At 39.4% G+C, this 23,208-nt stretch overlaps 1 pseudogene across 1 annotated transcript in view; it reads left to right on the top strand.

Annotated features, from left to right (window-relative positions):
• LOC308256726 (ubiquitin-ribosomal protein eS31 fusion protein-like) overlaps positions 1 to 19,891 on the top strand; it is a 193,904-nt pseudogene extending 174,013 nt beyond the window's left edge. Inside the window, exon 2 of the transcript in view lies at positions 19,448 to 19,891. The product of the transcript in view is annotated as a ubiquitin-ribosomal protein eS31 fusion protein-like (transcript). The remainder of the gene's footprint in view (positions 1 to 19,447) is intronic.
• The last annotated feature ends 3,317 nt before the right edge of the window (positions 19,892 to 23,208 follow it).

Genomic DNA, 23,208 nt, shown 5'->3' with positions numbered 1-23,208 from the left:
CCCGGGTTCGATTCCGGTCAAGGGCATGTACCTTGGTTGCAGGCACATCCTCAGTGGGAGGTGTGCAGGAGGCAGCTGATCGATGTTTCTAGCTCTCTATCCCTCTCCCTTCCTCTCTGTGAAATATCAATAAAATATATTAAAAAAAAAAAAGTTTAAAACAAGAGTAATGCCAGGACCGCTCCTCTGCACTTGTCTCCACTGAAAGTGACTTGGCATTTCCCCTTTTCCAGTAAAGGAGGTATGTTCAGTCCTTATATTCCTGTCCATTTCAAGTGTATCCGTGGTCTGTCAAGCCCCATAGAGAAGGCAGTTGGCCAGTCACACTACATTGAGGATAAGAACCTATCTATATCAGAACCTATTTGCAGGGAAATAAATAAATAAAGTAAAACAAACATGATAGTGTCTATATACATGTAAAAGTAATGCTTATAAAATGCTTCAAGCAATGTGGCATTGAAAGCATGCACAACAAATGTTCTCAAAGGGATGCTAAGTAAGAATTGTACCACAGTAAGATATTTAGGGGAACTACATAGATCCTAATTTAAGATGGAGTATTCATAGATGAATGGATTAAAAACTGTGTTTATTTACCAATGGAATAATAAGCAGCTGTACGAAAGAAGAATCTCTTAACCTTTGAGACAGCATGGAGGGACCTGGAGAGTATTGTGCTAAGTGAAATAAGCCAGTCAGAAAAAGACAGGTATCATATGATCTCACTTATACATGGAACCTAATGAACAAAATAAAATGAGGAGCAAAATAGAACCAGAGACATTGAAGCATGCAACAGACTGACATATTTCAGAGGGAAAGGGGGGCGGGGTGGGGTGGGAAAGATGAATCAAGGAACTTATATGCATATATGCATAACTCATAGACACAGACAATAGCGGGGAGATGGAGGGGGTCACTGGGGGTAAAAGGGACACATCTGTAATACTTTCAACAATAAAGATAATTTTTAAAAAGAAAGAATTATGAATGGAAAATGTTAGATGTCTCAAGGTTTCCTTTGTAAAAATTCTCTGTGCCTTTTCCTTTCCATATTTTAAGTTTCTTAGGTCAGCCCTTTCCCCTTTTGGTGCTAAGCAGTGATATTATAGTGATATTGCAATGCTAAGATTTGAAATTGCATATGCTCCTAAATGATGGTGGAAGAATCTCAGAACTACTGGGAGGATAAAATGTTTCTCTCTCCCTACAGCTGCAATACATATAAATCTGCCTTATACAGTGAATTGAGAACATCTACAAAAGTATCGATCTTATACTCCTATGAAATATATGTGAAAAAAAGTAACCTGTTCTGTGTTAGATTATTGAAACTGTCCTTGAAAGTATTATTTATACAAAGGAGTCTTTGGGGGCATCTGAATTTTGAGATTATTACTCTGCTGTTAGAAATATAACCTGGTAACCCCCAAAGTTTGTGATTCTGATTGTCAATATTTCATAATTATTATTTGCCCTGGTAATAATACTATAATTGTCATCCTTGTTTCCTGAAATATAGTGTGAGGTTTCTTTTTTAAGCCAGAGAAGCACTTTTACAATTCCCTATTCTCTCCCTTTATACATAAATGACACAAAAATACCATGAAGATGATGAATTCTTCATTTGAGCAAGAGTTCAAGACTCTTTACATTATTTCAGTTAAATCTAGTATATCCTAGACCATACTGAAAGACAAAAATCCTGAGACTATCTACTTTTTAAAATGCAGAGGAAAGATAATCATTTTTAACTAATAATATATTTAGGAAAGACATACTTAGCATCTTTCTTAATGCCTGGAGGTTGACTGAAACACTGACTATATCTTGAATTTCTGTCTCACTTTTACCTTGAATTCCCAACACCCATTTGCAAAAAAACATGTTCAACGATAGCATGCCAGACCTTCATGGGAATCTTCTGATTTACAGATGGAGCAAATTAGAGACACTGGAATTAAGTAAGAATGTCAGAATCACACATAAAAAGAGGAAAGGACTAAGATTTTAAGCTGCTAAGTACTAATTTCTGGGTTTGTAACACAGCAACTGCTTCTGAAGAAATATGATTTATTCCATCTGAGATTTTATATAGTTATTAATGCCTCAATTCTAATAGTAGGGGAAATTTTCTAATATGTGAAGTAAATAGTTAAATGGAAGAGGAATCCTTTCCTATATTGCTCATAATGAGTCTTTTCTAGATCACTAATAATAGCCATCATTTTACTTTGCTTTTCTTATTTCAAATTGTATAAAGGACAGATGTTTGAGAAAATGTGTATGGGTTCATGTTTAAGAGAAGAAAAATTAATAGAGTTTCTTTCATATACATCTTCTCTTTCATCTAATTTTACATTTTACTATACTCACAGCCATTATGAGCTCTGCTCCCCTTACTGAATATCCCGATTTTAACTAAGCATACCATTTAAAGCATATTGACTTAAAGTAGATTCTGTCATTACTGTAGCATTCTTGATTCTTTCATAAGATGACTCTTGTAAGGATAAAAGAAAGGAGTATCCTGCAGCCAGGCAGGGGGAGAGTGAGAAAAGCACTTCAACTCTTAATGAGAAGGAAACTTTTTTTAAAAAGATAAAGACGTGATTGTTACTTTAATTTCTTCTTTCTCCTTAACTACAGTGAGGAAGGATAAGATATAATTAGCTAAGCCAATTCCATATTTCAAGTAATCCAGAAGAGGAATGAGAAGAATCAATTGTCCAGCCAACTAATAAGAGAAATTATGTTTTCAGATGTTAAATTGACCTTACTGAGCCAAATCATCCATTCAATAGGAAGGAACACAAAATAAGAAAAGGCCCTTGTGGGGTGTGTCCAGGAACTGAAGCAAGAGACACATTCAGAAATAACCATGTTACAACTGCTTGTAGTGTCTGATTAAAGTCAGTACTATGGAAGCATACAGGAGGGAGGCATTATTTTTTGTTAGGGATAAGAAAGCAAGGCTGAAAAAAAGACTTCAAGGTGATAATGTCTCCTACCACCCTGTCCAAATTAACCTTTACTATGGTGAACAGATTAATAAAAATTTATTTATAAAACTGTAATACTGCACAAGTAGTAATCTCTTCTCTCATCAATATTTAATACAGTTGGATGGCTGAACTGTACATTCTTTTACAGATACTGCCTGCTGATTCAAGTGGAAACTCCTTAGTATAATATTCAAATTACCACTACCTGGCTTTAACCTATATTTCTAGTTTTATGCTTCACCAAGTCACATTTTACTTACTACACTCCAGGAAACTATAATATTCTGGAATTTTCTTTCCCTGTATATAATTTGTTTTCTCTGCCTGGAATGTTCACTCTTAATCCTATTTTTGTCTATCATAATTATCAGTCTCTCATTCCAAACTTAACTCAAATGCAAATGGGGATAGCTGGGAAGGTTTTATATATGTACTAAGCCTTAGATAATATATGAGAACTAGGGGCCCAGTGCATGAATTCGTGCACCTTGAAAGGAACTGTGGGTCGAGAGGACTCTGTGGGCACAGAGGCGGGTCTTGGCCCATCCTCCATGCCCCCACCTGGCCCAGCCCCTCCTGCTGTGTCTCCCCCCGCCCCTGTCCCCTGTCTACAGGCAGCCCTCCCACCACCGCTGCTCCCACGCGCTGATGGCGCTGGCCCTGCTCGCACCTGCTGACGGTGCGGAGCAATTGGGGCTGGCACCAGCAGTGGGTGCAAGTGGTGGCTGCTTCCTGATTTCCCCTAAGGAGCAGGTGGAGGTGGAGAAGCTCTCAGGGGTGATCAGGGCCGGCAGCCACATGCATTCACTGATGGCGCCAAGCAATCAGGGCCGGCACTGGGCATTGACAGCGAGTGCAAGTGGCAGCTCTGGTGCTGGCAGCGGGTGCAAGTGGGGCCATTGCTGGCAGCAGGTGCAAGAGGTGACTGCTGGCCTGATCGCCCCTCAGGAGCAGGAGGAGGTGGAGAAGCCCTGAGGGGCGATCGGGGCCGGCAGCCACCGCTCACACCCGCTGATGGCTCTGAGCATTTGTGGCCGGTGCTGGGCGCCGGCAGCGGGTGTGAGTGGGGCTGGTGCCAGCAGCAGGTGCAAGCGCCAGGCAGGACTGCGGCGCGCGGGAACAAAGAATTTTCAGTAACCACCAGAGGCTCACCCCGATGACAGCGACGGGCGCCCCACCTTGATCTGGCATCCCTGCTCACCTGCTCCACCATCCTGCCCTGGCTGATGCCCGCCATGTTCCGTGCTCTGCCACGTGCTGCCGATGCCCGCCATGTTCTGTGCACGCCCCCCTGGTGGTAAGTGCACATCATAGCAACCAGTTGTTCGATGGTTCCACCATTCGATCTATTTGCATATTAGCCTTTTATTATATAGGATTGTTGTGAATTTTCTAGATGCAGTAATAGTATTTTGCCTAGGTGAGAGAATACCCTTATTTTTAGAAGACATATGCGGAACTGTGTAGGTGTGCAATTTTCTCTGAAATGATTCTGCAAAGAGGCTAAAATGTTAACAAGTGTTGAATCTACAAAGAGGACATATGGGAGTTCACTGTATTCTTTCAACGTTTCCATGTGTCGGAGAATTTTTACAGTGTAAGTCAAAGTCTCATTAATGTAGCTCACAAAAACTTCCTATTTAATGCTAAAGCCTTAATGCAAACAAAGTCTGACAAGGAAGCATAGAAAATAAACAGTCTGATTGGATCAGGTTGATGAACTTGGAGTCTATCCCTCTGAGCAACCCCCCTTGCCCTTCGAAGGCACCCACCCCTGAAGCATTCAAAGAAACACAGCTAAAACCCTCTTGTTTAGTAAACCATGTCTCCTGGTGACAAGAAGAGCTGGGGTGGTGGCAGCAGGAAAAGAAAATAAGTGTGCTCAAAGAAAGAGCATAGAAAAGGAAGATGGAAAAACAAAAATGTAATATATATTTCACATTCTTATTAACATTCTTATTAATATATATTTCACATTCTTATTAACATTCTTCTAGGGTGTTTTGGAGCATTTAGGGAAATTTTCACTGTCAACATATACAGTCAGAAGCCCAAACCTTAGAAAGAAAGACCTCCAGTCACTAGGTGGCACTGTCATTAAATCAGTGGATGATTCACCATAAAACATTAGCCCAAATGTCCATCCATTCAAAACGCTTCATAAATGGATCCAGAGGAAGGTTTTAGCTTCACAGGGTCTTTTAAAAGAAAAGATAGCTAGTTTTAAAATCCAATTGAATGGCACTTTAATTACTAAAAAGTTTTAGATTTGGTGCAGTCTCATTTGTAAAACAGCCAACAAATTTTTATTTACTTCCTATTTGAAACACATTTCACTTTTAGAAAATAGTCTACTAAATGTATGCATGTTTTAATTATGTACTCTTTGAAGCATAATTGGATAGTATGAGTTTTAATTAGGTGCTGAGCTTTCATTTTCATTCCTTTGCATTCTGTTGGGTATGTGCGGGTATTTATGACTTTAAAGACCTGGCTCTTTCTTATTTAGTTTCCACCCATTCTGAGTTTTCTCTGAAATAATAAGCCACATCACCTGTTGTATACATCTAAATATGTGCAATTTTCTAAGAGACAAAAAATTTTTTAGGAATTGAATTTAGAAACGTAGTAAAATAGCACCTTTTCCTATTTTTTTACCTGTAAATAAGTGCTTGCAGTAAAGTTTCATAGATATTCTAAATTATTATGAATGCCTAAGAATTATATATTTTAAATAATAACTAGTAGAGTTTCTGGAGAACATATTATAGAAATATTTTCAGTCCTCTTAATCTATATATATAAAAGCCCAGCAACTGGAAAGGCGGGACAACCAGAATGACCGGTGCTATGATGCACACTGCGGCAGCCAGCCAGCCTGATCCGGGCCCCGATTGACCTCCCACCCCTAGCCAGCCTGGCCCCTAATCAGCCCCCAACACCCTAATGGGGGGCGGGGCCAGCTGGCCAATCCCCCGCAGCCCCTCCCCTGGGCCAGCCCAGCCCAATGGGCCCCCATCAGTGCAGGCCAGCTGGACCCCACCCATGTACTAATTCGTGCATCGGGCCTCTAGTATTTAGTAATAGACATTTTTTGTTTGTTTGTTTGTTAATCCTCACACAAAAATATTTTTCCCATTGATTTTTAGAAAGGGGGGGGGGGGGTCGGGAGGGGAGCAGGAGAGAGAAAGAGAAGCATGTGTCTAGACCCAACTGGGCCCATGTATATGAATCAAACCCACACCCTTCAGTGTGTGGACTGATGCTCTCTCCACTGAGTCACACTGGCCAGGACAATAATACACATTTCTTGAAGAAAAATTATATCTTCTTAACACTTTCTAAATTGAATCATAGATTTTAATGCAAATAATCAAGATTTCCTTATCTAGGGAGCAAAGAATATTGTTTCTATTGGAAATTCAAATTTAGCCAATGTTATCCATTAGGCTTTGAGAGAGGTAAATAAAGGGAAGGTAGGTAACTAACATGTTCTGAGTACAAATTGTGAACCAGGTCCTTATCCCTACAGGCTCATTTAATTCTCAAGCCAGTTCTACATGGTAGATATGATTTTCTCCTCTAGAATTAAAATATACATAAAACCTGTTTGATTCTAAAATGTGTGCTCCTTCTGAAATACCAACTATCATCATTAGAAATTAAAATTTAGGATGTAAAATGATAATATATCCCATTTACAAATATCTACATGTTTGAGTGCATATCATGTGAAGATATTGCTGGTAAGAAATCATAATAAAACAAATTAAAGCATCAAACATATTTTTCAGCCTGCCTTAAATTTTGAGGGACCAGATACTGTGAAAATACAGAACCATTCTTTTATTCTCTCAAGCCATGGGAAACATTAAGCAGAAATAAAAAGCAGTTATGAGTAGAAAAGAAACATTATTTTTTATTTTTAAAAAATGCATCAAGACTTCCCACTTTGTGTGGTAGTATAGCACTATTCCAGAATAATCATTTTTTTGGCGGGGGGCGGGGGGGAACTTATCTGTGCTTATCATACTATATTACACTTCCATGAATAACACTATTGATTTTTTAACAGTAGATATAATTAGCTGTTTTCTATTAAATCGACAAAGTTAAGTAATCTGTATTTTAACATCTGTAAATTTTGGATAGTATTACCTCATGGATCTAGTATTGGAATTAAATAAGTATAAACACATTATGTTTTTTTAAAATAAATTATACATTTTTATTTTTAAATAAAACTTTTTATAATGAAAATTTAAATATAGGGTGGCCCAAAAATGTATATACACACTTTGAAAAATTATAGAGGCAGTGTTTATTAAAATACATTTCATTTTCAAAATTGAGCTATCAGCTGTTAAAGTGTGTATGCATTTTGGGGGGCACCCTGTATATATAAAAGTAGAGAGAATAGAATTATTTGTAACGATCGTCCAGCATTAACAGTTTTCAGCACATGAAAGCTATTTTGGTACCTGATACAAAGTAGGTTCTTGAAATGGGTTGAATGGTGGCCACCAAAAAGACATGGACATGCCCTAATTCCTACATTCTGTAAATGTTACCTTATTTGGAAAAAGGTCTTCGCAGATTTATGTTGAAATGAAAAGGTCAACCTGGATCATTTCAGTGGGCCCTAAATCCAATGATAGTGTCCTTATAAGAGGAAAAGGAAATTGATAGACACATGTAAAAATGAAGGCGGCGATTAGAATACCAAGGAACTCCTCAAGCCACCAGAAGATGAAAGAAATAAGAAAGGCTTCTACTCTAGAGCCTCCAGAGGGAATGTGGCCCTGTCTATTCCTTCAAAACTATGAGGGGGGCGATTTTAAACAACCCAATCAATTTGTGGTAATTTGGTATGGAAGTGATAGGAAACTGATATAGTTCTCACATGGTAGTTATTCGTGATTAAGTCAAAGGCATTGCTATGCCTTCCTTTTGGTTTAATTCAATGGATCTCAATTTCAATGCACATTAAAATTACCTGGGAAGCTCCTAAAACAGAAATGCCCATGCCCCATTCCCTGAGATTCTGGTTTAATAGGTAGAGGGGCTGGAGGAGTGGCTATGGTTCTCAGTAGTTTTTAAAATCTCCCAGGTAAATATATTTCACTGTTACTGTTGCTTACTCCGAGTCTGTCTTCCCCACTAGATTTTGAGCTCTATCAGTATAAGCACTATGTTTGAATTATTCCTACCTAACGTAGTACCTGACATATAGTACAATATTTGTTTAATAAATGAATAAATATCTAGCCCTCTAACATGTTTATGCAAATGTGAAAAATGAATAAAACATGGCTCCTTACTTCAAGCTGTTATTCATCATGCTAGGAGGGAGAGGAAGACAGGTTTGAGTAGAGAACAGAGGCTGTCTAGGAATAATAAGAATTATACCAAGTAGAATCCCCTTCAGCTTCAAATATAGCAACCCTAAAATAACAGTGGGTTAAATAAACAGAAGTTTTTCTCACACATAAAAAAAACCTAGGAATAGACTAGAACTGGTAAGATAGTTTTAAAGTTACCACAGACCTGACCTTCCTCCTCATTCTTGGCCCAATATGGATTTCTGAGTTTCAGAGATGCAAACACATTGCAGCCAGCAGGAAAGAATGAAAGACAAGCACCCTTCCATTAAGGGCCCCCTTAATGCATGTGACAGGACATTTCCACTTATATCCCAACTAGAGGCCCGTTGCACGATATTCGTGTAAGAATAGGCCTTCCTTCCCCTGGCTTTGCTCCCGGCCTCCCGGCCAAGTTCTCGCTCCCAGCCGGAGCACCGCTCCTGTAGCTCCCTCCGCCCCCCCTCCCTCCCTTTCATAGCAGGCGTCCCGCCCTGGCCGGTCGCTCCATGCCTGCATATGCAAATTAACCTGCCATCTTTGGTGGGCTAATTTGCATACTCACTCCTGATTGGCTGTGGGCATAGCGGAGGTATGGTCAATTTACATGTTTGTCTATTATTAGGTAAGATAACCATAACTTACCATAGTCATATGGTCATTTCTATCTACAAGGGTACCTAAGAATATTACTTTGTTTCAGGCAGTCGTGTGGTCAGCTTAAAATTGGGAGTTCTATATATTACTAACTAAAATGAATACTTAGAGGAACAATCTCTGTCTCCGCCATAATAATTTAATCTAGTAGAACAAACTTAGATACTGTGTCATTGTAAAGGTCCACAGTACTTTGAGAGTACAGGGAAAGGAACTAAAATTCCAACTGGAAGCATCATTGAAAATGTTATCATTTAAGCCACAGAAGATAAATAGAATAGGCAAGGGAAAAGGTGCTTAAGGCAAAGGGAATATTGTGAACAAAAACATAGATATGGGAAGGTACAGAGTATGTATCAGAAAAAGTTCATCTAGTAGAGAGCACAATAGGAGAAAGCATTCTGTTGTATAAAGAGAATAAGAATTTTGAATCACAGAGACCACATTGGAATCATTGCCCTCACTACTTAATATAGGGGTAATGAGAAGTTGTGAGATTTAGATGCGAATATAAAGTGCAGTTGGCAAATAATAAAGTTGAAAAATATATATGATAAAGACGAAACAGAAACCTCAAACAATGATGGAAGGACATAATTGTTATACTAAAAACTTTGGGTTTATTCCATTAGTAACAGTGAGAAAATTGAATATATTAATTAAAACCATGCAATTTCTTTTTTATGGAAAATCTGTTTGGTAATTTTTATAGAAACTTTGGTGATTTTAATAATTAAAAAAATGTTTGTTACAGTAGAGAAACCTCCAATACCACCTTGGAATTCTTTCACACAATTTTATTCCTCCTTATAGCTTTCAAACCATCTAGTAGACACATGCGGAAAAAAATCTGTTTGAAAATGACAAGTGAAAGATATATTATAAACTCCAGATGGAATTCAGTCTTTAGACCAAAAATGAAAAGACATCCAGGCACCAGGGTGTATATATAGAAAATAAAGTCTATCTGACTTTGTGAATTGAATTTTTTGGCATTTTACTAACTGAACTTTAATGTGGAAAATCAGCAGTTATGCTGCTATGCAAAGAGGGAAGAAAAACTGGAAGGAATAGTGGAAGGTTAATATTGTTTATTGAGAATTACAAGGTACCAGGCACAGTGCCAGATATTTTATATCCAATATCTCATTAAACCCAATAATCTTGGACCTGAATATAACTAAGGTTCAATAAGGGTAAGTGTCTTGCCCAAGTCATTGAATGACCAATGTCCTCCAGTCATTGTATGACCAAGATTCAAAATCTAAAGTCTGACTAACTAAAAAGTATTTGCTTTCTTTTTTAAATATAGGTGATATGCACTTTTTTTGCTCAATCACTCACTCATTAATTCCAAATTTATTCTTAGTTCTTTACTTCCAATTTATTGCATCCAATTTTTAATCAAAATCTATCTCTCTTCTATTTGCCTAGATGTTTCCAATATCATTATTCACTGATTTTCTTCTCCGTTTCTTTTTGTTGTGGTTGTTAATCCTTACTGAGGATATTTTTCCATTGATTTTTAGAGAAAGTGGAAGGAGAGGGAGAGACAGAGAGAGAGAAATATCGATGTGAGAGAGACACGTTGATTGGTTGCCTGCTGCATTCTCCCTGACCAGGGCCATGGATAGAGTCTGCAACAGAAGTATGTGCCTTTGGCCAGAATGGAACCAGGGACCCAAACTGGCTAGAGCTCCATTTCTAAGTTATCTCACTTCCTGATTTATAACGTGAATAGAAAATACTTAGAAAAGAAGGGTTAACATGTTATTCTTTTAGTGAATTAAGATAAATTAATAAAAAAAACTTTAAAGGAAAAATATGGCTGGCAAACAGAATAAAAATGAAAACATATCACCCTAGCTGGTTTGACTCAGTGGATAGAGCGTCGGCTTGCAGACTGAAGGGTCTCAGGTTTGATTCCGGTCAAGGGCACATGCCCCAGTTGCAGGCTCAATCCCCAATGGGGGGCATGCAGGAGGCAGCCGATCAATGATTCTCTCTCATCATTGATGTTTCTATCTCTCTCTCTCTCTCCTTTCCTCTCTGAAATAAATAAAAATGTTTTAAAAAACAACAACAGCCGAAACCGGTTTGGCTCAGTGGATAGAGCGTCCGCCTGCGGACTGAGGGGTCCCGGGTTCGATTCCGGTCAAGGGCATGTACCTTGGTTACGGGCACATCCCCAGTGGGAGGTGTGCAGGAGGCAGCTGACCGATGTTTCTCTCTCATTGATGTTTCTAGCTCTCTATCCCTCTCCCTTCCTCTCTGTAAAATATCAATAAAATATATTTTAAAAAAAAACCAACAACAACAACAGTAACTAAATGAGGACTTAAAAAGAACTTAAGGAATGATCTTCCAAATAAATCTGTTAAAATAAATAAATAAAACATATCTATGAATGATAAATTAGTTTATAGAGAACAACATCTAAAGATACCTTGTACAAATTCCTGGTTGGCTCTGCGGATGTTAACTCTGTATGTTTGCATTTCCTTTGCTATTAAAGCAGCCACCTTTATTTGGTACAATGACTTGAAGCTCATGCTCATGGTAGAGCCATCCCCATAGACTACCAACCAACTACTATATCTCAGAACCTTTTTATCCATCTGGGAAAACATGGTGCCCCCTGGGCAAATACTTGATGGATCTGAAGTATTAAAGTCTGAGGCAAACAGATTAAATCACATTATGAGAAGCACTGAAGGAAATCTCATTCAGAAAATGTGCTGACTCCAGCCATTTTCTTTTTCTTTTTTTTTTAAATATATTTTATTGATTTTTTACAGAGAGGAAGGGAGAAGGATAGAGAGTTAGAAACATCGATGAGAGAGAGACATCGATCAGTTGCCTCCTGCACACCCCCTACTGGGGATGTGCCCGCAACCAAGGTACATGCCCTTGACCGGAATCGAACCTGGGACCCTTCAGTCCGCAGGCCGATGCTCTATCCACTGAGCCAAACCGGTTAGGGCTCCAGCCATTTTCTTTATCTGCATGTCTTTCAAAGAATATTGGAATCAGAGGCCATTCCCTATTTCTTAGAGCTTATTTCAAACATCTTTACTGAGGTACATTTTACAAATCACAAAATTAACCCATTTTGACTTTACAAAGTCACACCCTCCTACCCTCCCCAGTATGATCCCTATTTCCTATTTAAACTCTTACCCTACCCCTAGGTCCAAGCAACCACTAATCTATTGTCTGTCTTTATAAATTTGCCCTTTTTTGGACATGTCACATAAATGGCATCATCTACACTAATAAAAGAGAAAGATGCAAACTGACCGTACCTTCGCGGCGCCCACCAGCCAATCAGGAGTGAGTATGCAAATTAACCCAACAAAGATGGTAGGTTCATTTGCATACACAGGCATCGAATGGCCGGGGGCAGGGCAGGATGCTTGCGTCATTGCCATGAAGACAACCTAGATGTTCCGCACTGCCCTAGCAGCTCTGGGCCTCTGGGCAGCGTGGGAAGGTGGAAAGGCGGCTCCGGACTGGAGAGAAGGCGGAAAGGTGGCTCCAGCTGAAGTGAAGGCAGTGCCAGCAGCCAGGGGAAGAAAGGCCCATTCTTGCACGAATCTTCGTGCATTGGGCCTCTAGTACAATATATAGTCTCTTGTGTCTCGATGCTTTCACTTTGCGTAACAAAGTAGCATATGTCAGGAGTTTGTTCCTTTATATTGCTAAAAGTTTTCAATGATGTGAATCCACCACATTTTGTCTACCCACTGACAGCTTGATAGACATTAAGGTTGTTTCCAGTTTCTGGCTATAGGAAAAATGCCATAAACCTTCACTCACAAGTCTTTGTGTACACATATGCTTTTGTTTCTCTTGAGTAAATACCTAGAGTGGGATGGCTGGATTATATGGTAGTCTTAATGTTTAACTTTTTAAGAACCTGCCAAACTATTTTCCAAAGTGACTGTACTATTTTACATTCCTACCCAGCAATGTTTGAGGGTTCATATTTTCCACATGCTCACTAACATTTATTATTGTCTGTCTTATTTATTACTAGAGGCCCAATGCATGAAATTCATGCACGGGGGTGGGGAGGTCCCTCAGTCTGGCCTGAACCCTCTCCAATCTGGGACCCCTCGGGGGATGTCAGACTGCCGGTTTAGGCCCGATCCCGGGATCGAGCCTAAACCAGCAGTCGGACATCCCTCTCACAATCCAGGACTGCTGGCTCCTAACCACTCGCCTGCCTGGCTGCCTGATTGCCCCTAACCACTCTGCCTGCCAGCCTGATAGCCTCCTAACCACTCCCCTGCCGGCCTGACACCTAACTGCTCCCCTGCTGACATGATTGACACCTAACTGCTCCCTTGCCGGCCCAATCACCCCCAATTGCCCTCCCCTGCAGGCCTTGTCACCCCCAACTGCCCTCCCCTGCAGGCCTGGTTGCCCCCAACTGCCCTCCCCTGCTGGCCATCTTGTGACAATGTGGGGATGGCCATCTTGTGACACGAGGGCGTGAGGGTCAATTTGCATATTACCTCTTTATTATATAGGTAGCCATTCTTCAGGGTGTGAAATGATATCTCTTTGTGGTTTGGATTTGCATTTCCCTAATAACTAATGACATTGAGCAGCTCATAACATTTTGAAGTTGCAAGTTCATTATTTTACAAATTTGGAAACTAACAGCTGGAAGAGTAACTTATCTAAGAATACTCAGAAATGTTGTGGCAAAAATAGAATATACATCTCTTGTCTTTTTATTTAAAGCTTATTTTTTATGAAGCAAAAAAGTATAATCATCCTATAGAGAGAGTTTAGACTCCTCTGACAGATTATAACCACCTCTAAAGAGATAATCAAAATTTGTGTTACCACACTCAGTACAGTTTCCATGCAATCATTATATTTATTTCCTCTTACTGTGTATAGACTCTAGCGCATGTTTGATGCTTCATACATATCTAAGTGAATGCTGACTGACTGAATGAATGAATGCTAATAAATGTTAAAAGCATAATATGTATCTAAGGAAAAGTGAACAATGCTGGAAAGAACTTACACAAAATAGGTACGTGAAAGTATGTTATATTCCTTCGATCAACAGGTGAAGAAATTTCCTCTTACTCCCAAATTGAATGTGTGTTCACCACTCCCTCTTACTGTACACTTAAATCTTCCATCATCTTGTTATTGGATTATATCAATAGCATTAAAATAGTCTTTCCTGCCAGCAGTTTTTTCTAACTCCTGCTTGTTGGTAAAATAAATATCTGAAGTCATTCTGGGTTTTAATACTGCCTTTGTCTAGCCAGTATTCTTTTTTTTTTTTAAATATGTTTTATTGATTTTTTACAGAGAGGAACAGATAGGGATAGTTAGAAACATCGATGAGAGAGAAACATTGATCAGCTGCCCCCTGCACACTCCCCACTGGGGATGTGCCCGCAACCAAGGCACATGCCCCCGACCGGAATCGAACCCAGGACCCTTGAGTCCGCAGGGCAATGCTCCATCCACTGAGCCAAACCAGTTAGGGCTAGCCAGTATTCTTAAGTCCAAGTTATTTAACAAGACACACTAGCCCAGCCTAGCCGTTGTGGCTCAGCAGTTGAGCATCGACCCAAGAACCAAGAAGTCACCGGTTTGATTCCTGCTCAGAGCACATGCCCGGGTTTTAGGCTCCATCCTCCGTATGGGTGTGCAGGAGGTAGCCAATCGGTGATGCTTCTCTGTCATCGATGTTTCTATCTCTCTCCCTTCCTCTCTCTCTAAAAAATATAAAATAAAAAGACACACAATCCTTTGTCACATATTAATTGGGCCTTAAAGACAAGGTAAATAGACTGGAGATAATTGGTGGGCCAATCCCACCAAGAAAATCTCTTTTTTGAGGCAAGTTTTCATCCCAGCCAAAAGCATTGCTTAAGCTCTCCTGAGATGTAATCTTGGATTTGCAAAACCTTTCTACACCTGTTCAAAAAATAATTAATTGCTTCTCTTTCGGCTGTTTCTGTGGAAGACATGAATACTTTCTAACATAACAGTCCAGTCCCCATCCACCGGAACTGGTTATCCTATGGCCTGTCTGCAAAACGATCTCTATTTTTCTCTTTTCCTCTCAGAACAGAACCACCACTTTGATTTGATTAAAAAAAAAAAAAAAAAAAAAAAAAGCTCTGATCCAGCACCACTTGGACAAGTCCAATTTTTTCTGAGGTGGGTAAACTGTGGCTTAATGCTATGTTTGAGCTCACAGATGCAGAAACCCTGCTATTTTTGTTCTTGGACAAGGTAATCCAGACTCTAGGATGACTCACTCACTGTGTTCACATGCATTTTCACAAATACTAACATGGATTAATGCATCAACTCCAACTTGGCATGAGTTTACAATTCATTAAGAGCAACTGCAAACTATATTGTGACAGAAGATCTGTTTATGCAGAAGAATACCAAGCTCTTTCTACCTTCTGGAATATGTATTTCTAGACAGGCCAAGGAAATACCACATAAAGTAACAGTGTATTTCTGCTTATTGTTAATTTGTTATATTTATTATAGATGCCTTAAGAACTACCTCTAAATCCTCTTTTTATAACATGTTTGACCAACAGTTTTGAGCACTATTAGGTGTGAATTCAGTTTTCTCAGAGTCAATGACTGTTTCATATATTAAAATGATCTGCAGATTTTGTGCAATACTGAATAGCAGAAATTTGGTGAAAGCGTTTAACAATACTTTTTGTTATGCAAAGCTTATAGAGGTACAATTATATGTATAATTACTAGAAGCCCAATGCATGAAATTCGTGCAAGGGCCTTGGCCCCAGCCCCCACTCACTGCCGCAGCCAGGGGTGGGGGGGGCCTCTGCCACGGCCCCCACCCACTGTGGCTTTATCCGGAAGGAAGGACGTCTGGTCTAATTAGCATATTACCCTTTTATTATTATAGATATTTAAGGATTATGTAACCTTAAGATATAATTTTATACTTTTATAGACATTCCAGATGGTAGAATACATAAAACACATTAAATAGTTGTTTTTAACCATGATATAAACAACTTTTGCTGGCATTCTAGAAACCCACATATTTTATTAGCATATGCCTTCTTGTCATATTTTAACAGTCCCTAATAATAAACAAAATAGTTATCACATAAATAGCATTCATGAGCTGAGCCAAACTATAATGTGGAGAGAAATTATGGTGTGGTGACAGAGGATTGAGAAAGTGTCAAAGTGTTTTGTTCTAGCCTTGGCTTTCATACTGTGTGGCCTTTTTTAACCTCCATTTTCTCGTCTTTCTGAGCCTCTATTTTCCTATCTCTTGGATGAGATGTGTCACTACCAGAATTTTGAAAGCAGAATCTAGGAAAAATTCCTGCATGTGAAGTGTATTTGGGAAATGATTCCAGAGAGCAGAAATGAAGGACAAGAGTAACAAAACAGGAAAGGAGAAGTCAATAGAATGATCTGTATGGTGTCCAATTGGCTACTATTTTAAGCTATTCGTGCTCAGAACCTTCTGGAAGCTTCATGGCATGAGCAGTGTTAGAGCAGTCCACTCAGGGACAAAAGGCTGAAGGAAGGATATATTCATCACTTCAGGGCCCTATCAGTCAGGCACGGTTGTACCATTGCATGCGTTTGGCTCAGGGTCCGACAGGTGTCCACCCAGAGATGTCAGAGAAGCCTTGGTCAGGAAATGAGAGGTGTATATGGAAACCTGAAACAAAGTGATCTCAGGTTGCACTGAGGGGAAGGAGCTCAAAGCCTGCATAGAAGTGTTCACCTTAGCAGTTACTGGAGTAAAAGGGAAGCCAGGGGCATTTGAAATGGTACAGAACAGGTGCATGATACAAGACAGTGGATCAACATGCTCTCAAAAAACTTCCAGCTCTAATATTATTTAATATTAATAACTACCATATATTTAGTTTCTACTAATGGATCACTCTGTTTGTATTGCTATCTAATCTTGGTTGCACAATAACTTCATAAGTAGACATGGTTATTTCTATTTTGTAGATGAAGAAATTAAGTATAGAAAGGTGAAGTGATTTTCCTAAGTCACGGTTCCTCAGCTTCATATTTTTGAAACTTAGGGTCAGATTCTCTTTTGGGAATGGGGGAGCTGTCCTGTACACTGTAGGGTGTTTAGCAGCATCATTGGCTTCTACTCACTAGGTGAATACACCTCTAGTCATGAGAGTCGAAGATGTCTGCTAAGTGTCCCCCGTGGCAGGCAAAGTCACCACTGATTAAGAAGTATTGATTTCTAAAGTCACGATTGCAATAAGTAACATAAGTGCAATTTTACTCCAAAATTCATTAGAAGCACAGAAGTATCCTTTTGATGGTCTCAGATTATCCAGCCATCTGTTTTAAGTGAATCAAAGCCTTATAAAAATCAAATGATTAAGAACTATTTAGTTCTTAAAGATTATGTTGCAAAATAAATGCAAAGGTAGAGACACAGAGTCCAAAATAAGAATCCTAAAGACAAACATAAGACATCCCAGAATAACCCTGACATTAGAAACGAGTGGAGTCCAATACACTGTACAGAGTTCAAACTAGATCAGAATTACTCCCCAGGAAACCCTAGTAACCAATTCTTATCAGCTTGATAATCAAAAGGAAATGGAGGCAGAGGTCAGACCCCTTATTTCACATTATATATACACATATGTACAAAATGAGTTGTTAATAAAGTAAATAATCAGTAGTTTATGCTTTCTCCTTCCTAGGCCAGTAGCCAACATTATGTTTTTAAGATCGTAGTCAATCCTTACTTCCTCACCTATAGCAGAAAGCAAAGTGCTTTTTTGTTTCAAAGCCTCTTCTGGGAATGTGAGAAGTGGTTCAGAGAAAAGGAGATGGAGGCTGGTGGTATTGAACAGAGAGTATACGCTCTAGCTGGTTTGGCTCAGTGGACAGAGTGTTGGCCTGCGGACTGAAGAGTCCCGGGTTCGATTCCAGTCAAGGACACATGCCCGGGTTGCAGGCTCGATCCCCAGCAAGAGGTGTGCAAGAGGCAGCCGATCAATGATTCTCTCTCATCATTGATGTTTCTAGCTCTCTCTCCCTCTCCCTTTCTCTCTGAGATCAACAAATATATTTTTTAAAAAAGAAAAGAGAGTATAATCATTTATTCAACAAATAAAAAAGCACCTGCTTTTTTTTATGATGTTACTTTTTTTTTCTTTAAAAAAAAAAAAATAAGGAAAAACTGAGTGACTGGAAGAAAATGGCAGTGGATTAAAGTGGAAGCTATGCTGACATTTTCCCAGGACCAAACTGCAATTACAACTAAAATACATAAAAATCATCCTGAATAACCAACTGAAATCTCACTGGAGAGATCCCTTATAACCAAGGACATCAAGAGGAGACCTTATGGAAGAGGACGAGCGGAGGAGCCATGCTCCCAAAGGCAGCAGCTGCGGTTCCAGAGCGTTATCTCAATTGCGGGAGGTTTCCCCTGAGAAGTCTGGGATCTAAACCCCAAACCTGGAGGGCTCCCCACCCCAAACCAGCAGGACTGGAAAAGGTGCCTACATAACATCTGGCCGTGAAAAGCACCAGGGGTTCTGTCCAGCAGGGATAGATAGCTAGATATGCAGACAGCCTCTTACAGAGCCAACGCACTAGATTTTGTTTGCAGCCACTTACCTTGGGCTCCAGCAGTGGGAGGGCAGAGTGGACTAGAGCTGGGTGAGGAGAGTCTGGGGTGGGCAGCTTGGCGGGGAGAGAAAACAGAGGACAGCCTTGTGGATCCATGTGCTGAGTCATTCCTCCATAGAGGAGAAACCATCTTTCTCAGGCAGAGCTTCCCCATTCATGCAACTTTTGCCTGGGGAAGAAATCGCCCCACCCCTTGGAAAGCCTTTTTCCCCACCCTGTGGAGTATACACTCCAGCTGAGCTCTACAGCCTGGGACCCATTAAGTGATTAAGACTAACAATCTGCCGCAGGCAGAAGCAGATCTCTGATTGTTTTGAGTTTTTGTCTGACCTGCCTCTGGGCCCTGGGCAAGAAAAAACAGACCTTGGTGCACAATTTGGTCCTTCCCACTTGCATCCAGCCCTAACAGAGGGAGCGAAAAGCTATGGATTGCTGATAGCTCTAAACAGGGCCAGTCGCAAACAGCACCTGATGTGGGCCTGTACCAGAGACACTCCAAAGAGGCTCAAAACCAATAAACCCAATGGCCAGCTTCAAACAACAGAGCAGGATCCAATAAGCTCCAGAAGTAGTATATACACAGGCTCCAAAATTTGCAGAGAATTCCACTTTGTGTGATAAGTAACTGCACAGCCGACTGCACACTGTGTTGGGGGTTGAGTTTCACTGTCAGCCAGCCTGAGGGTTGAGCCCGCACAGGAACGAGCCAATAGCAATCAAGACTCAATTGTGCTTACCATCCACCAGAAAACCCTCACTCTCAAGGTTAAACCCTCGGACACAATAGAAAATATACTAGTAAAAGCCAAGATCCAGGATAAGGAAGGAATTCCTCCTGATCGGCAAAGACTGATCTTTACTGGCAAGCAATTGGAAGACGGACATACTTTGTCTGACTACAACATTCAAAAGGAGTCCACTCTTCCTCTTGTGTTGAGACTTCGAGGTGGTGCTAAGAAAAGGAAGAAGTCTTAACACCACTCCCAAGAAGAATAAGCATAAGAGGAAGAAGGTTAAGCTGGCTGTCCTGAAATATTACAAAGTGGATGAGAAGGGCAAAATCAGTCGCCTTCTTCGGGAGTGCCCTCGGATGAATGTGGTGCTGGAGTTTTTCTGGCCAGCCACTTTGACAGACATTATTGTGGCAAATGTTGTCTGACCTATTGCTTCAACAAACCAGAAGACAAGTAATTGTATTTTGGTTAATAAAAGACAGGAACTAAATTTAATTGTTTACTTTTATTCCAGTGAACTTTTTTTAAGCATCAAAAGTTGGTGGATCAAATTGATAAACAATACTTTTTGGCAGAAGAATCTCATTTTATTTAATATCAGCTGTCAGGGGTGGGCAAACTTTTTGACTCGAGGGCCACAATGGGTTCTTAAACTGGACCGGAGGGCCGGAACAAAAGCATGGATGGAGTGTTTGTGTGAACTAATATAAACTCAAAGTAAAGGAGCGGAGGGGAGAGCAAGAGAACCCTCCGCTCTTTCGGCTCCGCGGGCCGGATAGAACAGCCGAACGGGCCGGATCCGGCCCTCCGGCCTTAGTTTGCCCACGGCTGGCTAGATAATAAACCAGTTTGTGTTTCTGTCAAAAAAAAAACAAAAAAAAAAACACAAGACTCAATTGTAATGGGAGGGCACACACAAAGTGCACAAAAGGAACATTATTAGACCTAGGTCTGGTGATCAGGGAAACTGCACCTCTGGATCCCACAGGTCACCCACTGCATGACGCCCACCAAGGCTGGGAGTCATAGCAGATCTACGTAACACACAGAAACAAACCCAAAGAGTCAGCCAAAAGAAACAAGCCCCAAGTGAAAAAACTGTAATACTTGCAACAATAAAGGTAAATTTAAAACAAAATAAAAATTTTAAAAAAGGAAAAGCTGAGCAAAATATATTATTTTAAATAAAGTGAAGTTCAAAAGTGCTATATTCAACAATGTGAATGTTCTTAACGTCACTGAACTGTATATCTAGAAATTGTTAAAATGGTAAATTTGTATTATGTAATAAAATTTGTATACTGTAATAAAAACAGCTGTATCATTTTTTAATTATTTATAGTAAAAGAACTGCCATTGGACCTGACATAGTACATTATACATGTGAAAATAGGTTGACCTAAACATATAATGTTTGAATTATGAATTAATAAAGTGTTCTGAAAAATATTCAAAACATGTAATAGACTTAAAAACATAAAGGTAAATATTTTTCAGCCCATCCTTTATAGGTAGGATCCCTTAAACAGGAAACTCTATTAGTATATTTTTATTTAACCCTAAAAGAGGTGAAAAAGCTCCTTTTTAAAATATTAATAACAGATATTAATAATTACATGCTTGCTGTATACCAGGAGTTGAGCTAGACATTTCATGAATATTATCTTTAACTTTAGTCCCATGAAAATAAAATAATCTCTACTCCATTCCTCAAGTCCCCAAATTACAAACCTTAATGTTACTGAAACATCTTTTTTCTTTCCAAGATGGGAAAAATAGGTCACATCCATAGGATTGTGTTCATAACTGACTTTAGGAAGTCCAAATAACCATTTTTATGGTTCATTCTTTATTATTGATACAGAATGCGAGTAAATTTAATAGAGAGTTTCTCATAAGTTAGACAGGCCCAAGCCATTCAATGGATAGGTTCCTTTAAAAGGATGTTTGCTGTATAGAAAGAATTATAAGTCACTAGATTTTTTTCCCATTTTGCTTAACTAAATAAGATTAAACAGGTAATATTACCTCAGAGGTCTGCATACTTAACGTACTGACTATAACATAACTTTTTAATTTGATGTAATATAAGGTTCTGCTTTTCTTCTCATGCTCACTGTTACACATCCAAAAGCTTGCTATTTTAAACTGAAGTAACACCAAGATTTATTCTGAGGTTGAATAAAAGCAAGTATTTTTTGAAGTGGCTTTTCATTGTCTGAATATTTTTATTCTGATCTGAACGCATTCAAATTTTACATTTTAAGAACAAGGATAAAAAGAACAAAGTGGAGGGAAGAATGGGTTTCAATTTAAAATGTATTCCACCACAGCCCCCAATGCAACCTCTGTCAACCTGGCTATGGAGACACAAAAACTTAAAAGCTAAAATGTTGCCTGCCTCCTACCCTCCAATTTTCCAATTCCAGAAACAAAAATTCACAGAACTAGGCAGGAAGAGGAAGGTGATGTCTCTGTGTGTATATATATGTTAGGGAAGAAGGTCCTGGGGAAAGGGGTACTTGAGTAATGACACTAGGAAGAACAAGTTTTGCATTGGGAGAGGTGTAATATTTCCCAAAATATGTATAAAGAAAGATCAAAGATAAAAAAAAAGACATAGCTATTATGAGCAGGTATAGAAATTTATTCATTCACTCACTCAAATAATATTGTGTGGGTACTTAGTAGGGGCAGGTACTATTCGAGGCACTTGGGATATATTAAGGGGGGCGGGGGGAGGTAAAGAATCCTGCCTCCAAGGACTTGCATTCTTGTAAGGCATAAATTATATAGTGCATGAAAAGCTGAAGAGTTCTGTGAGAAGAATAAGAAATTAGAGCAGGGCCGAAACCGGTTTGGCTCAGTGGATAGAGCGTCGGCCTGTGGACTGAAGGGTCCCGGGTTCGATTCCGGTCAAGGGCATGTACCTTGGTTGTGGGCACATCCCCAGTGGGGGGTGTGCAGGAGGCAGCTGATCGATGTTTCTCTCTCTCTCTCATCGATGTTTCTAGCTTTCTATCCCTCTCCCTTCCTCTCTGTAAAAAATATCAATAAAATATATTTTAAAAAAAAGAAATTAGAGCAGGATAATGAAATTAGAAAGTACATGGTAGGGCATGGAAATTAATAGAGCTGAATTTGCTGTGGTTTTTAGTGTGTCTCAGAATCTTGGCTTGTAATAGGATAATCAGACTTATTTTGTTAATACATTTAGTCTTCCTTCTGTCATTATACACTTTCTGTTTTTTGTGTTTTCTTGCTGCTTTCTTTTTCCTTAGTTTTTGCTAAGCAGCCCATTTTATTTCTCTGTCTAATGTTTTCAAAAATATTATTCTACTGATGGTTGCTCTTAAATTATGTATATCTGACATTTCTTTTCCAATCTCAAGTAAGCTCCTTGAGGCAAGGACTTCTGTATTCTATCACTGAGCCTAACAAAGTAGGAGTATTAAAATACATTTATTCTATGAGTGAATAAGTTAATAGTAGGTATTAACTAAATGATCACAATTCTGCTCTTGGGCCAAAGATAAACTCTGGAGGTGGAAATAGAAAGTGAATGCAGAGAAAGGTGGAAAAGAATGCTATGGAGGAGATTGCCTCTATCCCAATTCTGACCAACTTTGTGATTTTGAAAAACTTACCCATCCTCTCTGCACCTCAATTTTTTTTTTCACTTGAAAAATAAGGGAAGTGAATTAGAACAATGATCCATTACCTATCTTTTCTAATGTTATGGGAGTTTTATTTGGAAGTGAACTTTAAACTATT

This window comes from Plecotus auritus, assembly GCF_963455305.1.
Source record: "Plecotus auritus genome assembly, chromosome: 8".
NCBI lineage: Eukaryota > Metazoa > Chordata > Mammalia > Chiroptera > Vespertilionidae > Plecotus > Plecotus auritus.
This window is presented reverse-complemented; position numbering and strand designations above follow the sequence as displayed.